This window comes from Mus musculus, chromosome 3 (assembly GCF_000001635.26).
Source record: "Mus musculus strain C57BL/6J chromosome 3, GRCm38.p6 C57BL/6J".
Classification (NCBI taxonomy): domain Eukaryota; kingdom Metazoa; phylum Chordata; class Mammalia; order Rodentia; family Muridae; genus Mus; species Mus musculus.
The window spans coordinates 150,300,638-150,327,467 of NC_000069.6; positions in this window are offsets into that span (position 1 = coordinate 150,300,638).

Below are 26,830 nucleotides of genomic sequence, written 5' to 3' on the forward strand. Positions count from 1 at the left end.
CTCCATTATTGCCAACTTTTGAATCTTTAAAAACAGAGAATAGAAAATTATGGAAGATAAATTTTTACTAATCACTTAGTAAAATTAGAACTCAGTACTGATCCAGATGAATTCTTCAGTTGTCAGAGAAGATTATCACCCTTTATGTATCTTTGGGAGAAAAATAGATCATTATTAAAATAATTAAATGTAAAATAAATATAATAAATATATTTAAAATATGTGATCTATTTATAAACATAAATATAATTGAATTCATGAAAATAAATTTAATAAAAATATAAGTCATTTCAAAAGATCTACCTAAATATTGTTAAAATAATTACTAATTTTATGTCTTAATTTACTCAGGCTCTTATAACTAAAGCCTATAGGCTGGAGATCTTCTATACAGGATCATCAGTTCAAGATCAAACTCTGGCACATTTAGGTTTACATGAGGACAAGCTTTCAGGTTTATTAGTGCCTTCCTTTCAGTCTTCATTTTGTGTATTAGCAGAGACCGAGCTCACTGTGTCTTTAGCAAATGTACTCATTCCATCCATTTGAAATCTTTTTAAAAACTCTAATGTCAATGTGAGTTATTGTTGAAATACATCTGAGGCAACACATATATTACACCCATAGCAATATACAAACATGTGCAAATGTGACTATCTCTGGATAAGGAAACAATTATAAGAAATAGATGCCAGGGCCAAAAAAAAAAAAAAAATGAGAATGGGTGGGTAGGGAAGTGGGGGGGGGTATGGAGGACTTTTGGGATAGCATTGGAAATGTAATTGAGGAAAATATGTAATAAAAAATATTTTACAAAACCAAAAAAAAAAAAAAACAAAAACAAAAACAAAAAAGAAGAAATAGATACAAACAAGATCCAGAGAGTAGTAGAATTATCCACAACATTTGTTAAACTAACACTGACATATTGATAACTAAAGATGGAAAAATTGATTATGAGTATCAACATACATGAATATATATATATATATATATATATATATATATATATATATAATCTAGAGATTATTCTAGATATAAAAGTCTAGAATTTAAATATTAATGTGGAAATTTCAAAACATACTAGATGAACATAAAAACTGAATGTAGAAGAGATAACATGTTAGAAAACAATAAGGGATGGAAGGAGGACAAAGTCTAATCCCTGTTGTACAAAGGCATGCCTGAGGAGTGACAATTAGAAAGGAAATGTGCTCAGGTTTTTAATATATAGTGAATTGAAATTGAAATTTGGTAAATTAGGGCAATAGCAGTATTAAAAACTTTAAGATCAGATAATTTCCAGAACTGTTTAGAGACATCAATTTCCAGATTTAAAAGACCAGAAAATCAAAAGTACAAAACAATAAAATTAATTAACTTAAGCTTAACATACAATTAACAAAAGTAAAATCCTGTGTAGCCAAATTATCCTGAAAGCTCATCTTTATAGAAACAATATTAAGATGATGGCTAATTTGGGGGAAAACATTTTGAAAGCTAGATTATGGTCCAACTGTGTCTTTATAGTGTAAACCAGACTATGATAAAATTGTTTCTTTATAACACTGCATTGGGGGAGGAAAGCAGGAAAAATATTACCATGGAGAGAGAGTAAGCAAATGGTGTTTTGTCATAAAACACTAGAATGGGGTTGGATACTGGTGAGACTGTGCTTTGGAAAAATCACATTGGGAAATCATATTTTGGCAATAAAAGTTAGGCTAAAAGATGCAGTTTACTGTATGTTTTTTTTTTTGTTTGTTTGTTTGCTTTTCGAGACAGGGTTTCTCTGTGTAGCCCTGGCTGTCCTGGAACTCACTTTGTAGACTAGGCTGGCCTCGAACTTAGAAATCTGCCTGCCTCTGCCTCCCGAGTGCTGGGATTAAAGGTATGTTTGGTTTTTATGATCTTTTTAAAAAAATTTTTTTTTACAAAAGTTTATTTATTTACTTATATATTTAGTTTTGCAAAAGTGAAGATACATGACCAATAAATACAGACATGTGTAAGAATGCACTTAGATTTTTTTCTCTGTAGTCACCAATTGGAAACTACCTAAGGATTCACAAAAAAAAAAAATGCAAGATGGCTAAATACAATAATATGTTCATGGAATGGATTCTACTAGTAATATATCATGTACTCATTCCGTTCGCAATATAGTCAAGCAGTAGGTTTGCTCGGCCTCTATACGATTTTTAATGAACACTTAGAAAACAAATGACCATAGCAGCCCCATTTCCTGTTTATCCCTAGGATATGATCCGACTCAGATCACGTGTTCTGTGGATCTCAGCTGGGAGTCCACAAATTGCTGCACAAGCAAGAAAAACTAGTGTAATTCCTAATATTTATGTAGGAAAAGAAGCCAGCCATGGTTACTCTGGGTGGTAGAGACAGGAGCTTGCTGATTCCCCGGTCTAGACTTACTGCCAAACCCAAGGACAGTGGAGAACCTGTCTATAAAAACAAGGTGGACATTTCCTGCGGAAGATCACCAGAGGTTAATGAGTGGCTACGATGGGCATGGGCACACATGTGTGTCTGTATGCACACTGACACCCCCCCTGCCAAACACACATACTTCTTCATATACATACACCAAAGAACTTGTTAAACTCTCTTTTATGTGCAATATTGAAAGTAAAAGGAATTTTGTCTGCTAACAGATGACAAGGAAGTCTGTTTTGTCCCAAATGTAGCAAGCAGTGGTGAAAGGATATAGAGAAATCTGAGTTCCATCACTATGGGTATTAATTAAGCCATGCCCAAGAGCTTTATAGTCTCAGGGGTCACACTTTACAACTAAAGGCATGGTCATGGTGGCAAGCTGAGTTTTCTCTTGAACCATAAGCATACAACTCATGAGGTGGATCTCATTTCATTTGCACAATTACAACTCCATTCCCTACTTCACACACTTGACCCAGGACAGATTCCAAATTGTCCCACTCAGTACAACATAAACTTATTTCCCCATACCGAACAACTACACATAAAAATGACACAAGAAACCACTTCTAAAATCATCAGAATGAAGGGGTCACAAAGGAATAAAATGGAGAAAGAAACTAAAAATGAATAATACTTTATGAGTCTACGTATGTGAAATTCAAGGATGTAACAAATTTATTGTGCTGAAAGACACTATACCAGTTGACTTTATTTAGATGGGCCCATGAATGAGAAGAGACACAGGAAAACATCTGGTGCCAGGGATATTTTACATAATTTGCTTTGTGGTTGGTCTGGTATGTTTATATATAGAACTCATTGAATTTTACACTTTAAATTTGGGCATTTTTGCCCATTACCATTGTATGTGCAACAAAATATTTCAGAAAATACTATTGTTTCTGTTAAAAGGGTTATGTTGTCTTTTACAACTGGTCAGAGTATATGGGTCTTTTTTTTTCAGTCATTTTTAAAAATTAAAAGTGCAAGAGTAATTGCTGCTCTGAGAACGGCACTGTGACGCCGAGGGAAGGCCTTCATCAGAGAGCTGATGCTTTTGGTATGTTTTCAGTTAATTCCAATCAGGTGAGTTAAATTAAATAAGAAGATTAAAGAAAGCTGAATTTGAAAAGTTTCTCTAAGTTTTAAAAAGCTTCTTTTGAAAGTATACTACCCTGTATTCCCAAAATAACCTAAGTTGGGTAAAATGAATATGTTTCCAAAATTGAAACTTATGTAATCATGAGGATATAAACATTATCATTACTTAGTTGTGAATATAGAGATGGGTGTAGATCAGGGTCCACCTCAGTGCCTTGACTGGAAATGTTAGTTCTGTTTCCAGTGAGGTCAAAGTTTGGAACAGACTACGTGAGTAAATAGTGAAGAGCCTATTCTAAGGATTGTTAGTAAATTAAAATAGAGAAGATAGATTATCACCAATTATTAAAGTCCAAATATTAGTGGCTCTTTCTTTTGTTAGATTTCCTCAGGGAAGAAAAATGAGAAATTTCTCAGGATTCAGCACGCTTTAGGGATGACACTAAAGTCCAGTCTTTATAAGCTGAAAGGACAGCACCGTGCAAAGGCAGATACCACACTATGATACAATATGTTAAAGGCCATTCTTGATTTCATCAAGTTTCAAGCACAGGCAAAATCAGAGATTTCCACAATCATAGGAGACATTGCTGTCTACGTCTGTACATGGACCAGGGAGTGAATACAGATAAAAATGAGTGAAGGCTTGAAAATGAGAAAAAAAACTACCTAGAGTGCCCCCACACTGAATGGTACTGACTCACAGAGTTTGAATGACCCAAACTCTCCAGGATACATCACTGTATCCAAGTGGCCCATGGGGACCAACCAGCTTAACTAAATCCTAACTCATGATCTGACTTATCCCATTTCCTGAAAGAGCATATGGTGGAAAGTTATTGTGACAAATGAGTATCTCACTGCTGTGTCTGTCCTTGAAACCAATCCCCAAATCACTCCTCTTCCTTCTGTATCATTCTGACTGGATGGACAAGCTCCTGTCGCCGTCCTACCAGTCAATGTGGTTGGTTACTCAGACTTTCCACTTCTTCAGTTCACTATTTACCATGTCCTTAGCTGACTCTTCTGACTTTGAACACTGGCCATTAAAATTGGGCCAGTGAATACCATTATTCCTTTGGGATTGCCATCATAAAATAACTAAAACTGGGTAGTTTGTAACACATGAAGGACATATTTTTCACAGTGCTAGAATGAAGTCCAAGGTTAAGGTCCTCTTATCTTTGAGGTAACCTTTGCTTTTAAAAAATGATTCATGGTGGCTGTTTCATCCTCTGAGTTTGTGGATTCTGTGTCCATACCTTGTCATGTGGATAGATCAGCAAACTCGTGTGGAGATTGCGTTTTCCAGATCTTAAGTTGCTAACACTTCCTATCCAAACAGCATTTTCCATTTCTAATTTAAGTATTGTACCTTGCCAATCAAAGTCTCATTCTAGGCACACAAAGTCAAGACAAGATTGAGAATTCAACTCAGTCAAATTCTACTGTTGAGGTCATCAAGGTTTGGATATAATATTCTCTTTTCTCATTTTCAATGAAGAATATAAAAAGGTCTTGCTTTGTAAACAGTTAAGGACTGTTTCTGGCCCTTATGTGTAGTATAAATGGATTATTGATCAACCAAAACCTCACATTGCTTTTTTGAATATATCAAGAGCACCCATCAACAACCATCCAATTTCATAGTCTTTATTTTACTACTTCTTCTGCACATTTCAAATGCCTCCGTTAATGTAGCATGCAGTGAATTCTCTATGGCAGTATCCTATTCCAATTTATAACCAATGGCCATTTTAACAATTGCTTTGCTACATGTATGATGGCTTGGTTGTGGCATCTCATCTGTGATCTTTTAACTTCAGATGGTAAGGTCTCCACTGATAGCCAAGTAATTGATGATCCTTCTTCAAAAATCTCATTTTTAATCTATTTCTAGTTCCACTATTCTTGTATTAAAATATCTATACAACAAACTCCAATACATGATATTGCTAACCTAACAGAGTCTTCCTAAGTATTGTGATTAGCTCTTGATATATAAACATGGGAGAAATACAGATTTTCTTCTAAAAATCATATCTAAATTATGGATAGTTAGGTAAGTAGCTGTCATTCTGGATACAAGTCATTTTAGCATTTAAACATCCAATATACTACTACTATTATTATTATTATTTTCTTGTAAGCTGCTTTTCTGAAAATCTTATTCAGAAGCAATGCAATACTAAGTGAAATCCTACAATAACCAATTCCAAAAGGATTTGATTTTTATTATTTTCATTTAGTTAAAATATAAACAATTATTTTTAAAAATATTGAATGAAGAGATTGGAAATAGGAAAACACTCTATTCCTAGATTCTTGTGCTTCTATATTTAATGAAAAACCGCTATAAAATCTTGGAACATCAATTTACTTGAATGTTCTTTCAAGAGAACTATCTAGTGATTAGAAAAACATTATTATGTATTGATACCCACTTTGAAGAAATGACAACAAAGTATTCAGTTCTATTATTCCTTTATGGTAGACTCACACTATCAGCAAGTACAGGGGGAACAAAGCAGGGTAATTTGACATCTAGTAAATTTACATCTAGGGATAACACTGCTAACCCCACACAGGTTCAGGATGTAGAAATAATATTGTGAAGGATTTTCCAACCTTAAGTCTATTAACTTTTGATCTTTGAGGAATTAATTAAACATCTTAAAAAGGTACCCAGTTGAAATGATGGATTCCAGGGTCTACCTGATCATAAGAATGAAGCAATAAAAGTTTAAATGGCTACCATGCTCTGAGTTCCTTTATAAAGTTCAGTCTTCAGCAAGAGTGGTGATATATTGCAGATGCTGTAAGAGATACTAATTGTCCAACACTAACCAGCTCAGGCAGCAAATTCCTCTCTCTGTTCATATTCTATTTATGTTTCATATCACAATTTTTAGGCTATATTCACATTCTGTGTATCTTTAGTGATCACACTTTTAAAACTGTTTAGTTAATTTAGTTTGTAGTTGTTAAATTCCAGGTAGTTTCTAGAGTTTATGAATGAAATGTTTATTATTTCTGTTTTCTAGGGAAAAGATGACATAATATAATTGAATGGTATTTTTTTCCTTGCGTTATTTTGGTTGTGGTGTCTTCTAGTTTTTAACCTGTAAATTTATATTATACTGTGTGAACATTTCCCTGGGTCTACATTTTAAATTTACAATTTTGCACTTCACAAGGCTTCAGTTATATAGCCTGTTTGCCAGGCATTCCTGTTTTGATGTGATTCTAAAATCCCATTTCTCCTCTGTCCCAACAGATGGCAAAGTAGTTCATGGAGGAGATTGCTTGTCCTGTCTCCTCACTGCTTATAAGCCAAATTATAATGGAAGCATTCAGACTCAAACTTGTTTTCAATTTTAATTAATGAAAGGCCTATAGTGAGAACCTCTCTCTCTCTCTCTCTCTCTCTCTCTCTCTCTCTCTCTCTCTCTCTCTCTCTCTCTCTTCTTTTGTAATTTATACCTGTAGTGGAAAATCCTGGCATACTTGTTTCTCAAAACCAAAACTATAGGTAACATCACAACACTTTGGAGAGTAATTAATGAAACTTAAGTATTGCTACTGAGTCTCTTATTATCAGAACTGAAATTCCTAAGAGAATTTATTTAATGAAAAGCCAAAATTCTACAAGTTATAGATTTTCCTTAAAATGTGAAACAATCATAATTACTTCACTTTCACTGATAAAACTTTGAAAGTGCAACATATAATTATAAATACATTAATACCTGCATTATTTCCATATCTGTGCAGAACTGTGGAATGAGCTACGGGCTATGTCATCATTGACAAGGTGTCTACTGACTTGGGCATTTGTGCATAACAGAATATTGGTTGGATCTTTGAGTCTGATCATTTAGTTCTTAATTTTCATCTTGGTGATTGCAGAGTCCTGCATGATCTTGGAGGGGACAGAGTAACATGGTTTCTGCTCCTGGGACAGGGCCCCCAGGTATGAGCCTCCAACAGGGCATAAGAATTGTTTGTCTGATAATATACATATTTTCTGGAACCAGTACTAACAATGGAGGAGTCTTTCTTCAGAAGAATGTCTTTTTTTTTTTTTAAGGTTAATTACTCCATGTTGGTTAGAAACATCAGGAGTCTAGTTGAGGGTGTGGCTATGTCTCAGCAAAGTGGTTAACACTGAGACCTTCAGGACAGCCATTGAGTCTATGGGCAAGAGCTCGAAATGCATGAATTCAAAAATATATAATTTCTTACCTACACAAAAATAGAGATGCAATGTGAATTATATGAGGGGCTTCATGAATCTAAAGTAGCAAAAGCAGCTGTGATATATGCCATCTTGTTAGACATTTATTAAGATAAAGATATTTAGGGAGTGGTGGTCATAGGAGATTCCACCAAGCTGAGTTTTTATGTACAAAGGCACATAGTTTCCAGAGTTTAGCGTCAGCCTAGGACAGAGCAAGTTTAGGCTAAGTAAGGCATGGTGGAAATGGAATTCCCAGGGAAGGGGCCCACCCAACTAGCTTATACACTCTGCTCAACAAAGGTAGACATATTCCTGATTTATTTCGTGATACTAAGGGAAAAATGTATGCTTGTTTTCTCCTAGGATTAAAATAGCTGTGTTCATAGGATGCTGATTCATAAGATAATCAAAAAGATACCTGACGTAAATGAATGCATTGATGTGTAAAATAAAAGTATGGACCTGTGCTTTGCAGGAGAAGAGCTATCCAGAGAATTTTTTAGAATATAAAGAGGACTGCCATAAAACAAGCAGAACATGGACAGAGATCTCTTGGAATAGCAAGCAATCAGGACATGGGCAGAGAGATCTCCAGTGAGAGAGCAGAACATAGAGAGAAGCAGATTGGAAAAGCATTACCAAGCAGAACACAGGTCATCAGCTTGGACCTATGACTTGATTTTGAGTGGTTCTTTTCCCTTCTCCCAGACACCTCTTTCTCAGACCCTCTTTCCAAGCTGAGCCTTGTCTTTGGCAGGTAATCTTGAGCTGACTATCATCTAAAAAAATCGCTAATATTTTATTTTTAAAAACATATTAGTAATTATTAAAATAAATTATATAACAGAGAGGAAGTCATATGAAAGAATGGAAAAAATTATATAATGGAAAATATCATTGATCTCAGACTTGCTGTAATATTTAAATAAGCTCACTGATTAAAGTACTGAACATGTGGCCCATGATCTGAAGTGAACACATCAAGTGAAGAATCGAGGTCTTGAGTTATATCAGAGAGAAGTGCGGAATCTATGAAGGGCCGCCAGACAGTTCTACATCTGTTTTCTTCTCTGTGCCTTGTTCATTTCTTCTAACTTCAATATTCTGGCAACATGAATTCTTTGGTTTATGGATTGGGAAAGTATAGTCTGTCACATGATTTAAAAAGCATTCATTGGTTGCATTTGATTCCTTGAAGTTTCAGCCTTCACTATGGACAAATCTGAAATGTGAATTTAGTTGTCCCAAAACTGTAATGGGCATCACTTTAGTTGAGTTCACCTCCCATCAGCTTTCAAACATGTATATTAACTGAACCATAAACTTTGAGTTATCCATTCAAAGAACACCCTACTCAACACTCATGGAATATTAACCATTTGTATTATCTCATATTATTGGTAGCAGTAGATTTAATTTTGTTTTCTTACAATGTGATTTCACTGGTACCCATGTATACTTCTCAGATTGATTTGTTACATTCATGGTTACTTAAGATAGAATCTAAGTATCTCAATGATTATATCATGTAGGACAGTAATAGTCATATACTGATGCTTATAATCTCTTATTTTTATCTTCAGAGGAATACATCATATATTTAAATATTAAATGGGAGTGATAAGCTGTCTGCCCTTATTTTGAAAGCTAGTGATGTAATCAATATTTAACTATATATATTGTAATCATCTTCAGTGAATTTTCAAATGTAATCATTTTTTTTCAAGAGGTTTAGATAGAAGGCACAAGAAGAACTTTGAAAATTAGTTTTATTTATAAAGTTTTACTGCTTATAATTTTAACAATCATCAATACTAAATGCTTGACTATGATTTAAAAATTATATAATATACACCAGGAAATTTGTTAGCAATTGTGTTAAATAACACTAGGATAAAGGTTATCAAAAATCATCATTGTAAGTATCTAAATGAATAATCTAACATATTTGGAATCATTCATACATTGAATTGTATATGAAGACAAAATATACCAGTGGTTACATCAGATTCTGGGTTTCTGAGAAAGAAGTTATGTTTGAATATGTTGACATTTTCTTCCATGCATGGCAGCTATTTCATATTGTTGCTGTAATATGCCTGCCAGTCGTTGACAAAGAAAAATAATTACTCAGAACAAGTCATGCTGATCACATACCCTGTTATCTTTACTATTTTCTGTGTGAGGTTTGTTAATCTTAAGAAATTCCAAAGCTTTACATAGGACCATTCAAATTAAAAGTCAACGTGAACTGTTATGTCTAAAATGTCTTGAGTCAGAGCTGAACATTGGGCAGCACTTCTTGTACCTGCACATGGACTCATTTTGGTTTCTGTGTTTTTCCTTTATAAGTTGGCAGAGAAAGATTTTTTGGGTCATAGCCTCAAATAATTCTGAGTTATGTACCTGATCTAATCAATATTAAGGTTTATGTTCAATAAACCATCGCTGTATGACTGAGATTGGTGTTTGTGTGATTTGTGGGGTAACTCACGGACCCCAGCAGAATATACAACCAGATTTTCTGTCTGAGTGTGTGGATCCTGAGTAAGAAGAAATATTTGACCAAAAGAAACAGCAATAGTGCTCAATTTAATATGTTTTTTTTTTTTTTTTTTTCTGAGACAGGGTTTCTCTGTGTAGCCCTGGCTGTCCTGGAACTCACTCTATAGACCAGGCTGGCCTTGAACTCAGAAACCTACCTGCCTCTGCCTCCCAACTGCTGGGATTAAAGGCGTATGCCACCACTGCCCAGCTTTCAATTTAATAATTCTTAAGGTGAAGGAGAAATATGGTAAAATAAAATGGAAAAGGTTAAAATTCAAGACTTTAAGCACAACGATATTGATATTTAGGAATCAGAATGATGAAGTGCATTCTAGGAATTGAGTTGGATAATAATGTTAAGAACATGTTATTAAAAGCAATTGATACCACCATTAGGAGATGCAGTGTGTGTGTGTATGTGTGTGTGTGTGGGGGGGGGGCAATTAACAGAGATGCCATCACTAAGTTTATTAATCAGAGTCTGATGTTGACAAGACAAGTGATATCAAAGTATGGAAAAGGTGATTCAATTTGATACCAAAACAAGAAATTCACAGGGGAAGCATATGAAGAAGAGCCAGAGAGTAACAACTGTCAAGAAAGAGCAAAGCCTGCAGCTTTAGGGTAAAGATGGCTCCTCAGTATCCAGTAGTACATACAATGTATAGGAATGAAATGCCACTGAAGATCAAGGAAAACAGAGTCTTCATTGGTGGTATAATTTGGAGGTCATTTGCTGCCCCTAAAGGTAGATTTGGGGAACTTATTCTCAAGTGTTAAGGTGTTACTAGAAAACCTTTAAGGTATGGATCTACTGGGGGATTAGAGTCCAGTAAGCATGTCTCTTAGTAACATCAGATTGTTCTTGCTAGTTTCTGTGAGAAGATTGTCTTGATAATGCTGAGTTAGGAGCAGTCTGCTTCTAGACGTAATTGGTCCTCTGCTGTCTTTTACAATGTGACCATAGTCATGACAGTCCCTCCCTCAACTGAGCAGAGGTCAACACTATGGGCTTGCATGCCTAAAACCTTGTTAAGTTTACTGTTTTCTTCAAGGCTATCCTGCCTCTGATGTTTCAATATATCAACATGAAGATGATTGAAACAATTACAAACAAGGTTTTTTCCTAAAGAATTTTGAAAGAGTGAGACTACATAATGCTAACAAAGAAAGGTATGGGCTAAGAATCAAACATGGAGGACAAATCACTGTTTCTCTAATTAGAAGAAATGAGGCACAAAATGAAGTTTCGAGTGTATAAAGATACTGGAGAGTCACAACGTTAAGGAAATTAATGTTGAACTTTTGCAACTTGTCTAGAACAATTGACACAACTGTGTATAGACTTGGAAGAAAGACAAAGAAGTGTTAGGAGAAGCGTGTAGGAAAGAGTAGAGACCACGTGGGAGGAGACAGAGCTGAGAAGAGAATGCAGAGAAAAGCTCAAGTTTTGTAAGTTAGCACTAGAGGAATAAGAATTAGTTTAGAGAATTCTGAATATTTGTGACATCTCATTTAAGTTCAGAACATAAAATTTTACAGTTGTAATATACAAAACATTTCAGGCTCAATATTAAGTTAATTAAATTATTCCTAGTCATTTAAATACTTGATTATTTTTGACAATGAAGAAGAAGTTCCTAAAGCTTATATGTTGCAGAAATTCCATTTAAGGTAATTTAAATAAAAACACATGTGTGAGACACAAAGCATAATCATATAAACAGAAAACAAAACCTGAGGGAAGAATCAGGAAATAATTATCTGCTGCCCAATTATCATAACAAAATATGTATTTTAAAATGTAAAATGTATTTATGGGTAGAATTTTTCATATTGGGGTACATATGAATATATATTTAATTCTACTGCATATAACATTAATCAATAAACATCTATGAATTATGGGACACAGAAAAGATACCATAAAAAACACAATGCACTGTGTCTTGTAGTTTTAAATAAAAAACATGGATAATATAAATTTAAAAAAACAACTTATTTTTTTCCAATTGGAAAAAAATAGCTTTTATTTAGAGGACAGAGTCCTGTAGATGTGCTCTAAAGTACAAAAACCAACCCCCCCCCCCAAAAAAATCTTCCTTTCTTTCAAGTGAATTATTTCAAACCCAGAATATAGGAACATCTGTTTAAGGAAAATGGCAAACATCTCAATGTTTGGCAACACAAACTACCCTCATCATAGTACAGAATGTTTTCATTTACCTCATACTAACATAATAATTAAAGAATTCTAAAGAGTTATGTTTAGAAAAAGTGATGTGTTTTTGAACTCACTGTACAAAAGAGCTCACATAGGTTTTCCTTTTTGTTCATTAGTTTGATTTTAAACTTTTCTTCAGAATTACAAATTTCAAGTAATCAGAAAGAAGGCACAAATAATCATGGAAAAGCTGTTCTTAATGATTTGTGTTTGCATATTGAGTTTCTGGGTGGTCTATTGGTTGGACATTGCTTTCCATACTGTATAATTTCTATAATGCAGAATTCTTCTGTGAAGGAATTTTAATCCAGCAATATGGCTGTTCTTGCAAGGGATCTCTTCCAAAGACCTAGGTCTGTGCCATCTTTCTGGAATGTCGACATGCTACACACCATTAATCTCTCTGTCTGTAATACAGACACATTCTTAGTGCACATTCTTAGGTAAAACTTGTGTTGCGTCAGTCTGTTGAAAGTCAGTGCACTAGAGTTGAGTTTGTGAAGTCTGTGTAGGTGAGCAGATTCAATTGAAGTCAGAAAATAAAAAAGGAATCAGAAGATTGGAATAAATTGCCAGAGTTCATTTGAGGCCAAGGAAAACAATTCAGTGAGAAACCGAGAGAAGCCAGGTTGAATCAGTCAGCTTGGAGAGGAGTTTCAGCCAAAGCCGAGTTGAACCAGAAATCAGAGTTGAGAAAGAACTATAACGGAGAGTTTATTCATCAGTAAACCTCTGAGATGACAATTCCATCTGATGAATAAAAGTTATTTTTACAGTCTTCTTTTATTGCTTTGTGACCACCTCCCCCCCATTCATGTGACTGGAAGGTACTATAGGATTTAAAGTGAAGTATCTTTGAAGATTTTTTAAGGAGAGACAAAGAGCTAAGAAACAAGGAAATCCTTTGTAAATGAACTAGACCTAAACTAGATATATCTTTCTAGAGGATATTCTGTTCAAAGAATATACTTTTCTAGCGTTATGGTTCCTTGATTTGTTTGTGTTGAAGATTCATAAAATAAGACTAACTTTTAATTGTCAACTAACATAGCTTAGAGATGTGAGAGAAGAGAATCTGTACTAAGGAATAGCACTCATCAGATTGGCTTGAGGGCACATCTTTCAAGCATTATCTTGATTGTTCATTAACGGCAGGCCAACAGTAGAGCCCAGCCTATTGTTAACAGTATCATCCCCAGGCTGCATAAGAATGCTAGCTAAGCATTGGCATCGGGGTGAGGCAGCAACCTGTCTGTGTTACATCATAGTTTCCACTTCAAGTGGACTCTGCAAAGTCTTACCATGTAGAATTTAGTCTTGGTCAGTAAATATGAGACAAAGGTTGAAAAGTTCCCAGTGTGCTAGCTAGGTAATAAGTCCTCTAACTCCAGGAAATCACTTCAATAGATCATGAGGCCAACGTAGGAAGGGCTTTAGAAACGGTGATCTTCTGTTCGTTTCACTCTTCAGACAGCCAGCTGCTTTCTAGGCTGCCGCTGTGTTTAGAAGACAGCAATAGAGAATGTCTATTAATGTGACCATACGGGTCTGGCCCTGCTGCCACTTATTCATGTGACTGTATTCTCAATCAGGCTCACAACTGTGATCCCCGTTGCATGTGTGATCATAAGCGGACTCCAGGCAAATTGGATGGAATGGAAAAAAGCTTTTTCTTTTACATTCAATTTGCTATGGTTATAGAGACCCAATCATTGTATCTTTCATGATGTGTTAAAAGGATTTGAGGTGCAAGGGCTATTGTGCCAAGTGTCATACAGTATTCAGAAGGCACCGTATTGGGAGATTCAGAGTCCTAGAAGTCTGACCACTTTCCTTGATCTCCTATGGCTCATCCCATGCATGTCAAGAGTCCTTGTTCTTGGGTCTCTTCCTTATGGAAAAGCACAAAAGGCAATGCATAACCCATTATTCACACAATAAGTTTTACTCTCGGTTTTTGTCTGAAAATGAATAGCTATCTTTGGAGCCAATTCCTGAAGTCATAGGTGCCAGGCCTTGTTGTCACTTACTGTCTGAATCTGGGTAAGTCACTTAACCTCTCTGAGTTCCAGTTATCACATCTATGAAATTGAACTAATAATAGCTAACTTACAGAGTACCATGGGTCAAATGCAGTACTGCAAGTGAGCATGGATGAACACTGCAAAGTAAAACGCATTACAGACCACAGTTGCTCTTCTCTGGTACACCAGGTACGGAAAACTGAAATTAGTTCTATCATTTCTTTTAAGTAGGGTCAGAGTTTGTCATGGAAGACATGGTTTCTACTTGGCATTCCAGAAGGATAGACAAGCAATTATTCCAGGATTTAACTGGCTCCATTTTATTCTTTAAAACACACACACACACACACACACACACACACACACACACAAACACATGCACACACACACACACACACACACACACACATTTGATCTCCTATGACTCATCCTATGTACATCAAGAGTCATTGCTTTGCTCTTGGGTCTCTTTCTCATAGAAAAATACAGAATGCAATGCGCAAGCCATTTTTTACATAATAAGTTTTAGTGTGTGTGTGTGTGTGTGTGTGTGTGTGTACGTGTGTGTACAGGGAGAACAAGATGATTCATAATATCTAATGGGAAGCATTCATTTTGAATTGAGGTATATTAAAATCTTACACCTCCAATTTCCACATTATGTTTTTATCTAGTCTAAATGTGAGACTGAATCTTGAGGTCATTGTTTGGCTTTACGACATGAATCCTTTGACCTTTTATTTTTGTCATTAGGAGAAAACTCATTTGACAAGTGAATACCCTTAGTCACTGTGCTTTCACCACATAACCTATCATCCTTATTTTAATGGCAATTTAACTTTGGCTTCAGAGATTCTCTTCCCTTTCAGTGAAGAATTTCCCCATACACGGTTCTACTACTGTGATGTTTGTTAACACATATAACAAATAGATTAATGAGTAAAGAGAATGTAAGGGGAAAGAGGAGAGGCAAAGAGCGAAGGGAGAAAGAGAGACAGCAAGGGGAAAGAATGAGTATAAAACCTGCTCAGTAACGTGTAGCTCAGTCCTCTAGAGGCTGCAAATATCAAGCCCAATGAGAAAGAACAGAGAGAACTTGAAAGGATTCACTTGTGACAAGGATTTGGAATACTTGCTAGCCATAAGGAGAAACTTAGTAAAGTGGGGATTAAGTTGATGTTATGAATGTATCATATTTAAAGGATAAGAAGCAACAATAGGTGTTATATGAGATTCATCAGCACAAAGTATATATATACAAAGTATGTATACACATATATATGCATATATATGTATATATGTAGACTATAGTTGTATTTGTGAAAGTTCAAAGAGTCATGGTGCGTGATTCCAGGCACATGAACTTGACATTTTAATTGCTTCGCTGCAAACCTTTCAGGGATACCAACAAGAACATCTTTTAGTGAAGTAGGTTCCTTCATTCTCCAAGTTATTTTTAATCAGACTCATTTAGTGATTAGTCACCATGCCTAATATAGTCTTATTTCCTGAAAGTTTCTTTTCTTACATTCTCTGCTAAGTCACTAAAGTGGTCTCAAGTTATAAGCCAATAAAATCAAAGGCATTACCAAAATTAAAAGTGAACAAAATTGTACTCTGGTGTCTGTTTAAAACATGTTCCATTATATTATAGTGTATGTAAAAAATTTGCTCTGTATACATTAGTTAAACAAGATTAATTGTTCTTTTTGCAAAGTCTAACATCTTGAGATATTGCATAAAATGTTGATTTTATTAGACTATTACTGCCAATGCTTATAAATTTCTTTTTACTTTGTAAAAACTCTGTCCATCCTATCCTTTGAGGTCATTTGATTAACTACCATTGGTCTCTTATTGAGTTGAGACTAGACTTTAATCCCAAGAAATTGGAATCAATGAAATAACTTTAAAGTAAAAAGTATTACATTATAATAAGAAATGGTTCTTTAATGTACTTGCCTTTCTTTATATACTAACTCATTTGAAAATACAGTCATACTGTAATAAAGTCAAAAAAATTATTTTTAATTCTAAAGCACAGATTAGCTGGTAGCAAAAATATTCAATTGATTCTTGTCACCAAATGAAAGTAGTAATTTAATTTAATTCAAATACTTGAAAATTTGTTTATCCAATAAACAGAGTCAAACATGGAAAGTAATAACTATCCCATCTAAAAAGTATATTTCTGCTAATGAAGAATTGACACTATAACACTTGTAGTTCTTGAACAATATTTGGAGCAGTTATAAGTAAGCAGAGACTAAGCAGGTAGGGATTTCTCTCAATAATGTGTGTTTCACATTCAGTTTTCAGAAAACAATTTAGAATCATTTTAGAATAAATACTCAGTTACTGAAAACATGAAAGGTTTAAGGGATGGAAGATACCTGCATTTCATGTTAGAAACCTGTCTGAGTTTCTTCCACTTAAAAGAAAGTAAACTACAGAAAACCTTATGTGATGAACTAAGAATATTGACCCTCTGATGACTTTGAGACAGAATTCTAGAAGACAAACTTCACCTTGACTATGATTTAAGCTTTCTTTTGGAACCGTGCCTTGACTTTACTGGCGTATAAAAGCTCACATCATCATTTCTAAATAGAGTTTCCACTGTAATGGGTTATTAATATTGCCAGTGCTGTTTGACTGGAAACCTGAGTGGGCGTGAGTGCACTGTAAATTTAACACTAAGCATTGACTGTCACCGAAGCTGCAGCATGAGAAGGAAGTCCTCACACACGTGCCCAGAGAGTTCTGACTTTTGTTGCTCTCTCCTTTTGTCTGCTCCCACCAAGAGCCTTTTTAAATGTATGTGGTAAGAAGAAAATGAGCTGGCCATTGCAACAGATGTAAGCTAGAATCAGTAAAAGTGGGAACAATGGTTTGTATTAAGAACAAAACATTTGGGCATCCTTTGTGTGTGACACAAGAAAAGACAACATTGTAAGCTATAAAATTCAGTATCTGAACATGCAAATAAGACGAGGTAATACCAGGATCCTGAGTTAGAGGACTTTTGGCATTGGCTGGCACCTTACTCTCTAAGCACACAATGTCTCCAATGCTGTGCCAAAGTGAGAAGGACTTTCTGATCTTGTGAGCATAGCCTGCTTTGTACAACTGAAGCTCAGACACATATTGCTCAGATTATATTAATAGAAATTCTTAATTGATATTTGATGAAACACAGTAAATAATGTTGTGGTGGGCTTTGTCCCGACAGCAGTCTTTACCTGGGATATTGTAGAAGATTGAGAAGAGGAAGGCATTTCCTCAAGCCTGAAGTTTTGTTCTCTGTTTCTTTAGAAGTCTGGGGCTGAGCTGTTTCTTCTCTATTGAATTTCTTCCTCACTTTTATCCTTTTACTATAAGTTTTCTAACTTTCTTAAAATAGTTCCAGCACACCCTCTTTCCTCCCTATCAGTCTTCTATTGCCATCAGATTCAGGAAACTTAATATCCCTCACTTCCTTTCATACACTCATGAAGGTTGTACACACCAATCTTTAGGAGTGTAGACATTTATGACAGAGATTGGGCATATTACATGCAAGAAGGCCCCTGGGTTGGATCCCATCCCCACCCCAATAATCTCCACTAATAAACAAACAAACAAACAAACAAACAGAATCTATGGCTCTTCATTTCCTTGGCTCTCTAAATTCAATTAATGAGCAATTTGTCCCTAACAATTTGGTGATTTTAGATTTCTTTATCCTGGTGAAACTTGCTCTCTTTTCTTTCCTGCTGTTTCTCTGTCCAATTTGGGGACACTTCTGGGTTGTGCATACTATCCATCCCTCCATGCCATATCTCCTCTCTGCCATTTTCAGTAGCACCCTCTTATCCCTTGTTTCATTTTTTTTTTCATCATGATGCTAAGTCAGTCACTTACTGGGGTGGCTTCTATGACAGGAGATGAGGTTTAAAAAAAAACAAATTTTGTCCTGTAGCAATTTTAAGATAGTCTACAATGCTTGACACCACGACTTATGTTGCCACTGAAAAGCTAGCAGACAACATGCACCAGTCTCCCTCCCTGCAGGCTCCCTCCTTGCTTTCCTATCAAATTTATCTTTGTATTTATTTTCTAAGGATATTCAGAATGCTAACTCCAAACTTCAATTTCAGTCTTCCTCTCTGTCTGTACAATTTAAATTTCTAGAGTTAATATTTTAGAACCTGCTGTAAGACAGCAATTTGTTCCTATGATGCTAACTTCTTCCTGAATTAAAATAAAAAGCCTGCATCTAACAACAAATATGAAATCTTTCTCAAGACTCTTATTATATATTATACATAATTTATAATTTATTATATTATATAAAATCGTATCTAATAAGCATGTATTAAATATTACATTATATCTATTATATGATATATTATGTAGAGAGAAACTATTACATTATATCTATTGTAAAATATATTTATTATATAGCTTCTACCTATAGTCTTTCCCTGGTTTTACTCCTCCATAATGTTCCCAAAGATTACTACCAGGCTGATAAAATTTCATGATTTTCCCTTAACATGAAAAAGTACTCTGGACATATAACATTGTGCCTTTATTCTCTGAATGTGATTTAGGTATCACACCTCTCTCAGACAGACAAGGATTTTAAAACACATATGCCATATTGGGGTCCTTGAGCAGTTCATTTTTTTAATTAGATATTTTCTTTATTTACATTTCAGATGTTTCCCCTTTGCAAGTTTTCTCTCTGAAAATCCCCTACCTCCTACCCCCTACCCCTGCACCCCAACCCACCCACTTCCATTCCTGCCCCTGGCATTCTCCTATACTGGGGCATAGAGCCTGCATGGGACCTAAGGCCTCTCCTCCCATTGCAGTTAATTTTTAAAGTATAATTTCATTTTTAATTAGAACATTATTTTCAGTTATAAATTCTCTATTTCTATATAACATAAAATAGATCATAATGGCATTTACATATTTTACCTGGAATTGTAATTGCTTATTTAGTTTGTCATGTCCTCTATTAATAAATCATACAATTATCTTAAATAAGAATTATTCCAGATAGTATGGTAGACATTTATTCTGTCATTCTATTTCTATGTTGTGATCAACAATTACTGTTTTCATGAGAGAACAAAATAAGCATAATTTCCCAAAGGAACAAATAAACAAGAAAAATTTAAAACGCCCTTGGTGATCTGATGTACATGGACTAAAGTTGGGAGGTGATTGAAACAATTCACTGAACTCTTCATGGCGCTTGGGTTGATTAACACTGGTCAAATTCGCTTTAGTATGACTGGCGGGCACTCTTGAAAGTCTATCACTAACTGGACAGAAGAGCAGTTGAGGCCCAGGACACATTCATTCTGATGGAGGCCCACGAATATGATCAGAGAAAATAACAGACAAAACAATAGGTTTTATTATTTAGATTTATCATTTAAAATACAACTTCTTAGTGCACTCTAGACAATGTACGTATCTCTCATAATTTATTTCTAGTACCATTTTCATATAAAATTGAGTGACTATGGAAGAATGTTGATTTAAGTGACCACTATTAACTCTAAGCAATTGTGTTTGACACTGACAATCCTAATTATTGTTCAGTAGCTTGTTTATTCTCCATAACAACTCTATAAGTGTCTGCTACTAACTCTATGAAATAATGTCAGTGAATTTTGCATTACACTTTTCTACATGATATCATCTTCCAGTGAAGTATTTTCAGCACCATTTGTGTTTTTGTAAGATATTTTTGTGCCAGAAATTACTAAAAACTGCCATGTATTGGAAACAAAGGAAAAGAGAACAAATCTGTTCTCTCAAAGAAGGTGTGCAAATGATTCATTGAATAATCTGGCCCTAACAGAATGCAGTCTTCCTGGCCTTTGGCAGAGCATAGGGTACATTTGTCTTTGGGAATGAAGTAGGGCAGGAAGTCTCAAGGGCTTATAGAGGATGGAATATCTTAAACTCAGTGCTACGCAGTTCCCCTATAGAGAACACAGGTGTCACAGAAGAAACAAGCTGTTAGACTTTGCAAATTCTACATTATTTTTTACTGTATTGTTTTTCTTATTTGATAAGCTGTCAGTGTGTAAAAAGCACACAGAGAAATTTTGGTAGAAGTCGAGGAAAGGAAACAGATAAAATAAAATATCTTAAAATCACTGTGCTGTAATTTGCAATAATGTATTCATATAATAATCTGACTTGCAAATTTTTACGGCGTTGCATGAGGCATTGAGATTTATTTCATAGTGGTCATTGCTATCACTAAACAAACATTCTTCAGAATTCAGAAATATTAATGGCATATTCCAATCTTTTCTCTATAACTTCTTTTTATGTTTACATAATAATGACGACCTTTGAGATTCAACATCCTATGGGTCTGAGGGCTGAAATGTTTAATAATATATATTATTGCTAAAGATATATAAAAACATAGGTAAGGAGAATGGTAAGGATGAGTGCATTAGATTGCTGAACTGCACAATTGGAAAGCTATAAGCTACATTTTTTTTGTATAAATCATTTAAGTCAACACAATAAACAAACGAGCTGTGCATTGTACTGGCAGTACTTAAATTCTAACTTGCCACATGCAGTAGTGGCTGCCACATATTTGGCATTTTGTTCACCTTTACCAGAACATCATGAATTCCTACTGGGTAGTGGTGTTGTCTAGTTATTTGCACAAAGTTATAAAATGTATGGATAACTGCTATGTAGAATATTTTAATATCTTGAATTTGAAAGTGTTCTCCCAAGACCGTGTGCTTTAATACATGTACTCTAGTTTCTAATGTACAGAGTTTATGTACCCTTTGAGATATAGAGCCTTTCTAGAGTGCGCAGTTCACCAAGGGCAGGCCACTGAAGGACAGACATGATCTTAGCCACTGCTGTTGCTTTGACTCCATTGTTTCCAAGATATAAACCATTCCTCTTACACAGTCCTCCTGACATGTGTTCAGCTGCTTCACATTTCCCCCTCTGTAATGGACTGAAGCTTTCTGACCTGGAATCCTAAGTGAGTTTTTCCTCTCTTAATTTGTTTCCGCAACACCAAGGTAATTATTTTAATATTATATATTCATACAATGTCTTTTTTTTGGAGCGATAAGTTTTTATTGACTGTAATTTTGTCACAGAAAAAAATTCCCATTCAGAAAATCACTCCCCCAAAATATGAGATACTTTTCTGATACATATAAATTTAAATGGTTCATAATCTAAATAATTTTATGAATGTGATAACTTATTTAGAAAATAATTTATGAAATTTCCACAAATATAATATTGTACAGGAGCATCACAGTGACTAATCTAACACTCTGTAAAGTGAAACACATAAACATAAACGTGAGTATATGTTGTTTATCTTTTGATTGTGTGCATAAAACTGCCAAAAAGTATGCATATATGTGTACATATACATATGTATGTAACCCATACTGTAAGATGAAGATCAAGAAGCTTATAAAAATGAGTGAGATTTTCACGTAGTTAATATGGAAAGATTTTCTGAAAGTATGTTGTATTTATAATTAGATGAGTACGTACTAACACATTCTCAGAGTTCATCTTCATGCATGTTAAATGTATTATATGTTCCCACAACCAATTGAAAATTATGGCCAATTCTACCTGTCCTTGATAATAATTGATCATAACTATCATTTTGCTAAGAATCTGGCATAAATGATTAATGGGTTTATAACTATGCTTTACAAAGTCAAAAGTAGTACCATTTATTTATTTATTTATTTATTTATTTATTTATTTTTAGAAAATATAAACAAAACATATTTTATTCTTATAATTAGCCCTAAAGAATCTAAAGAATGTCTCCACCAAAGAAAATACACATATTATTATATGCTTTTAGGTTGGAAATGTTCGTGGTTTTAAAGTACTTCAGACAAAAATATCTGAAATGATGTTTTTATGAATAGCAAAGATTAATACCTAACTTTTTTTAGTTCAATTTTATTTATTTTTTATTAGATATTTTCATTTACATTTCAAATGCTATCCTGAAATCCCTTATACCTTCCCCTGCCCTGCTCCCCAACCCACCCAATCCTACTTCCTGGCCCTGGAATTGCTCTTTACTGGGGCATATAATATTCACAAGACCAAGGGCCTTTCCTCCCATTGATGGCCTACTAGGCCATCTTCTGCTACATATGCAACTAGAGACACAAGCTCTGGCGGGTAGTGGTTAGTTCATATTGTTTTCCTCCTATAGGGTTGCAGACCCCTTTAGCTCCTTGGGTACTTTCTCTAGCTCCTTCATTGGGGCCCTGTGTTCCATCAAATAGATGACTGTAAGCATCCACTTCTGTATTTGCCAGGCACTGGCATAGCCTCACAAGAGAGAGCTAACTATATAAGGATCCTGCAACCTAAATCTTGTTAGCATATGCAATAGTGTCTGGGTTTGGTAGTTGTTTATGGGATGGATCCCCAGGTGGGGCAGTATCTGGATGGTCCTTCCTTCCATCTCAGCTCCAAACTTTCTTTCTGTAACTCCTTCCATGGGTATTTTGTTCCCCATTCTAAGAAGGAAGGAAGTATCCACACTTTGGTCTTCCTTCTTCTTGAGTTTCATGTTTTTTTGCAAATTGCATCTTGGGTTTTCTAACTTTCTGGGCTAATATCCACTTATCAGTGAGTGCATATCATGTGTGTTCTTTTGTGATTGGGTTATCTCACTCTGGATGATATTTTCCAGATCCATCCATTTGCCTAAAAATTTCATAAATTCATTGTTTTTAATAGCTGAGTAATATTCCTTTGTGTAAATTATACAGTATTGGTGTGTTAGTGTAAAATATGATTGTCATGAATAATTTCCTCATGTCCTCATTATGTATTGTTTAATCTTTTAAAGGTTATTTTCATTTTATTTATATGAGTGGAGAAGTCTCTCTCTGTCTCTCCCCTTATCACCTCTCTCTCTCTCCCTCTCTCTCTCTCTCTCTCCCTCTCTCTCTCTCTCTCTCTCTCTCTCCCTCTCTCTCTTTCTCTCTCTCTCTCTCTCTCTCTCTCTCTCTCTCTCTCTCTCTCTCTCTCAATCCCTCCCTCTCTTCCTCCCTCCCTTTCTCTCCTCTCTGTGTTGTGTGTGTGTGTGTAAATGTAGGTACCTTTAGAGGATAGAATAAGTCATCAGATGCTAGAAGTGGGTGATGGGAACTAGACACAGATGCATTTTAATGGGATTAGATTTGCTTTTGTAATTACACTTATTTCTTTGTGTGTGTGGATGCTGTGCACCCTTTATAAAGCTCCTGTGTAGATCAGAGGACAATCTGCGTGTGTCAGTTCTATCCTTCCAACATGTGGGTCCCAATAGTTAAACTCAAATAACCAGACTTTGTGGCAAGTGCACTCTTTCCTGAGCAATCCTGTTGCCCTAAGGGATTAGTTTTGTTTTCGAAGGTAATAATTATTTTCCATGGTAAAATATGACGCTTAACTGTTGGATGCTCATTACCGTCTCTCAAAGTGCCACAGGAAGCTAGAACTCTTCCACATCCCTCTAACTCCTTAACCCCTATAAACCCATCTGGACAGCACTGTAATGGGCTACAGAGAGATTCTGAAGAGAATATTTGTGTCCTACCTACTCTAGGTAAATGCTTGCTGACCAACAGAAACTGATTAGTTTGTGGAGACACGTGAACAACGCTCTTTAGGAATTCTCCTAGGAAATTTAGGAGAGCATGTTAATCGGAGAGGCAAAGTTTGCTTCCCAACTACAAAATTCAGCTCTCATTACAGGCTTAGTTGAACAGACATCAAAGAAGAACATCCTCGATGCGCCCTCGTGGGAATTGACAATGCTGAATTGGTTTCCCATGTAACAGGTAGTTACTGAGAGGCAGGTGGTTGTAAGCCATCTTGAATGTCAGTCTATTCAAGAAAGTGACAACAGGAATGAGAAATACAGGTGTAGACTCTGTGGGACCTTCGTTGTAGGAAACAGGAGCTGAGCAGCCTGGGGAGCCACGAACTACAAGCATTCCTCATAGATTGCTAACAGCATCCCACGACTGTCATCCATAAAATCTAAAATCCAAATCATAGCTGTATTAAAACCTCCCTCATAGTCATTTGTCCTCTCTATATAAATCCACTCATTATTCTTAGTTCTGCCTTTAAGTGACTCAGGAACAGCAGAAAGCAAAACATATATATATATATATATATATATATATATATATATATATATATATATATATATATATATATTTATACTAAATGTCTAAGCTGAGATAAGATACGAAGTGCTGGTGGAGTGTGTCTGGAAAAGAGTACTCACATCTCACATTTTCTCTACAATATCACATCACACAGAAAGGGCTACCTGAGCACATCAGAAGGTGCCCTTTGTAAAACAAGGTGTTTTCCTGATGTTGTTGGAGCTACACATTTAGACCTTTCAAGAAATGTGTTACATGTATAAACAAAATTCTTTTGCAAGATGGCTGTCTCGAAAATGACTGTCATTGTCCAAATGGGAAGTGCATGAAGGAAAATAGATAGCTTTGAGTAATTCCACATTGTTACAGAAGTAGAAGACATGGGGAAAAGAGGAAAGCTGGAGGCATGGCCACTTGTCTCAGGCTCTGAAAGCCACTCAAACCATTTCTGCTCACTCTCTCCAAATTTGAAGTCATTTTCTTTAATAGAAAGGAATGGAAAGAATGTTTACAGAGACCCGTGTTCTTACTGTCATTTCTACATAGTAACATTTCACAGTTTTACCTAGAAATAATTTCATGTCTTCTTCATTATTTTGGTTTTGCTTTCCTTGCAAGATACGTTTATTCATTTTTCCCATTGTTTGTCTTGTTAAACATTTGGACCCAAGGGTATTTTTCTTGTCACATTTTCTTGTGAAGTTTTACTAATCTTCAGTTTGCCCTTTAAAATATGTATTGACTTCTACAGTTTGAGAACAGATCTTTAAAAACTAACCTCCATGGAAATATACATCGAAATCTCATTGAATGCCCACATCAATTTAATAGTTCTGTATAAATCTCAACAAAATTTTCTAAAACCTGTTTCTTAACCTTCTGCCATTTTCTAGAAATTTCTATCATAGGACTTTGCTATTAGAGTACTAATATTTTATTTATTTTCTTTTTACAATCTGGTAAATTACAGAGTACATGTAATGCCTGGAGATGAACAGTTGATGGTTATAAACTAAAGTTCAGGTGACTAAATCTCCTTTCAAATTTCCAGTCAACTATAGTCAGTCAAGCTTTTCTTCTTAGATTGGTTGTGTGCACACCCCAGTTTTCTTCTTGTAGACTGTGACTACCACAAATCAGGGAAAAGTTGAATAAATTGACCATTTCTGTTTCTTCCCTTCATGTCAGTTTGGTCATAGTTCTGCATGTGGTTTGGTGGTTTTCTGTCTTTTAAATTTTCCACATATGCCTCACAGTTTAAACATCACAATCAATATCGATTCTTTCATTTACTTTTTTCCTATTGTAATATTTAGTCCTTCATTCTCCAAATTAAAACACTCATTTGACCTTTCCCTTAAGATAATTTTTTATCAGATTCCTGTTTAAGACTCTCTTGATCTCTGACTTTTAAAAATGTTTCATGGTACTGACTCTATTCTTATTGGATTAAGTTTAAAGACTCTTAAATAGAATTTTACTTGAGAATGAATCATAGTTTTATTTTTGTCCAAATTCATTAAATCACTATTAATAAATCAGGATTGATCGATACATCTTTTTCTACATATAAGCACACAAATCTAGCAAAACAAAATATACTTGCTCAGTGTGTTTAATTATGTAAATCCTAGTTAGTTTCTTCTACAGTGAGGAATAGACTGAGGTGTTGTCAAGTAACTGTAAATTTTAGTTATCCTCAGTTGTGGAGATCATCGTTCCATCTTTTATGAACAAATCTATTTAACAAAACACAAAAACACTCTAATGTAAAAGAGAGTATGTTGGAGCTATAACGTCTGTCTGTCTCCTTCAGGTTCAGAATAAGTAGTCCTGCTTCGCAGATGGTCAGGTTGAACCTTCCATCTGTGTTCTGCAGCTCAGCTCTTGGGCTGTGGTCGATGACATTGACTTTCTACCTCCTCCAACTCACAGAAGAGAGATGGTGGGACACCCTGAAGTTTATGATCTTGTAAGTCAAATTCATAATTTAGTTCCTACTGCATATGTATATATTATTCACAATTCT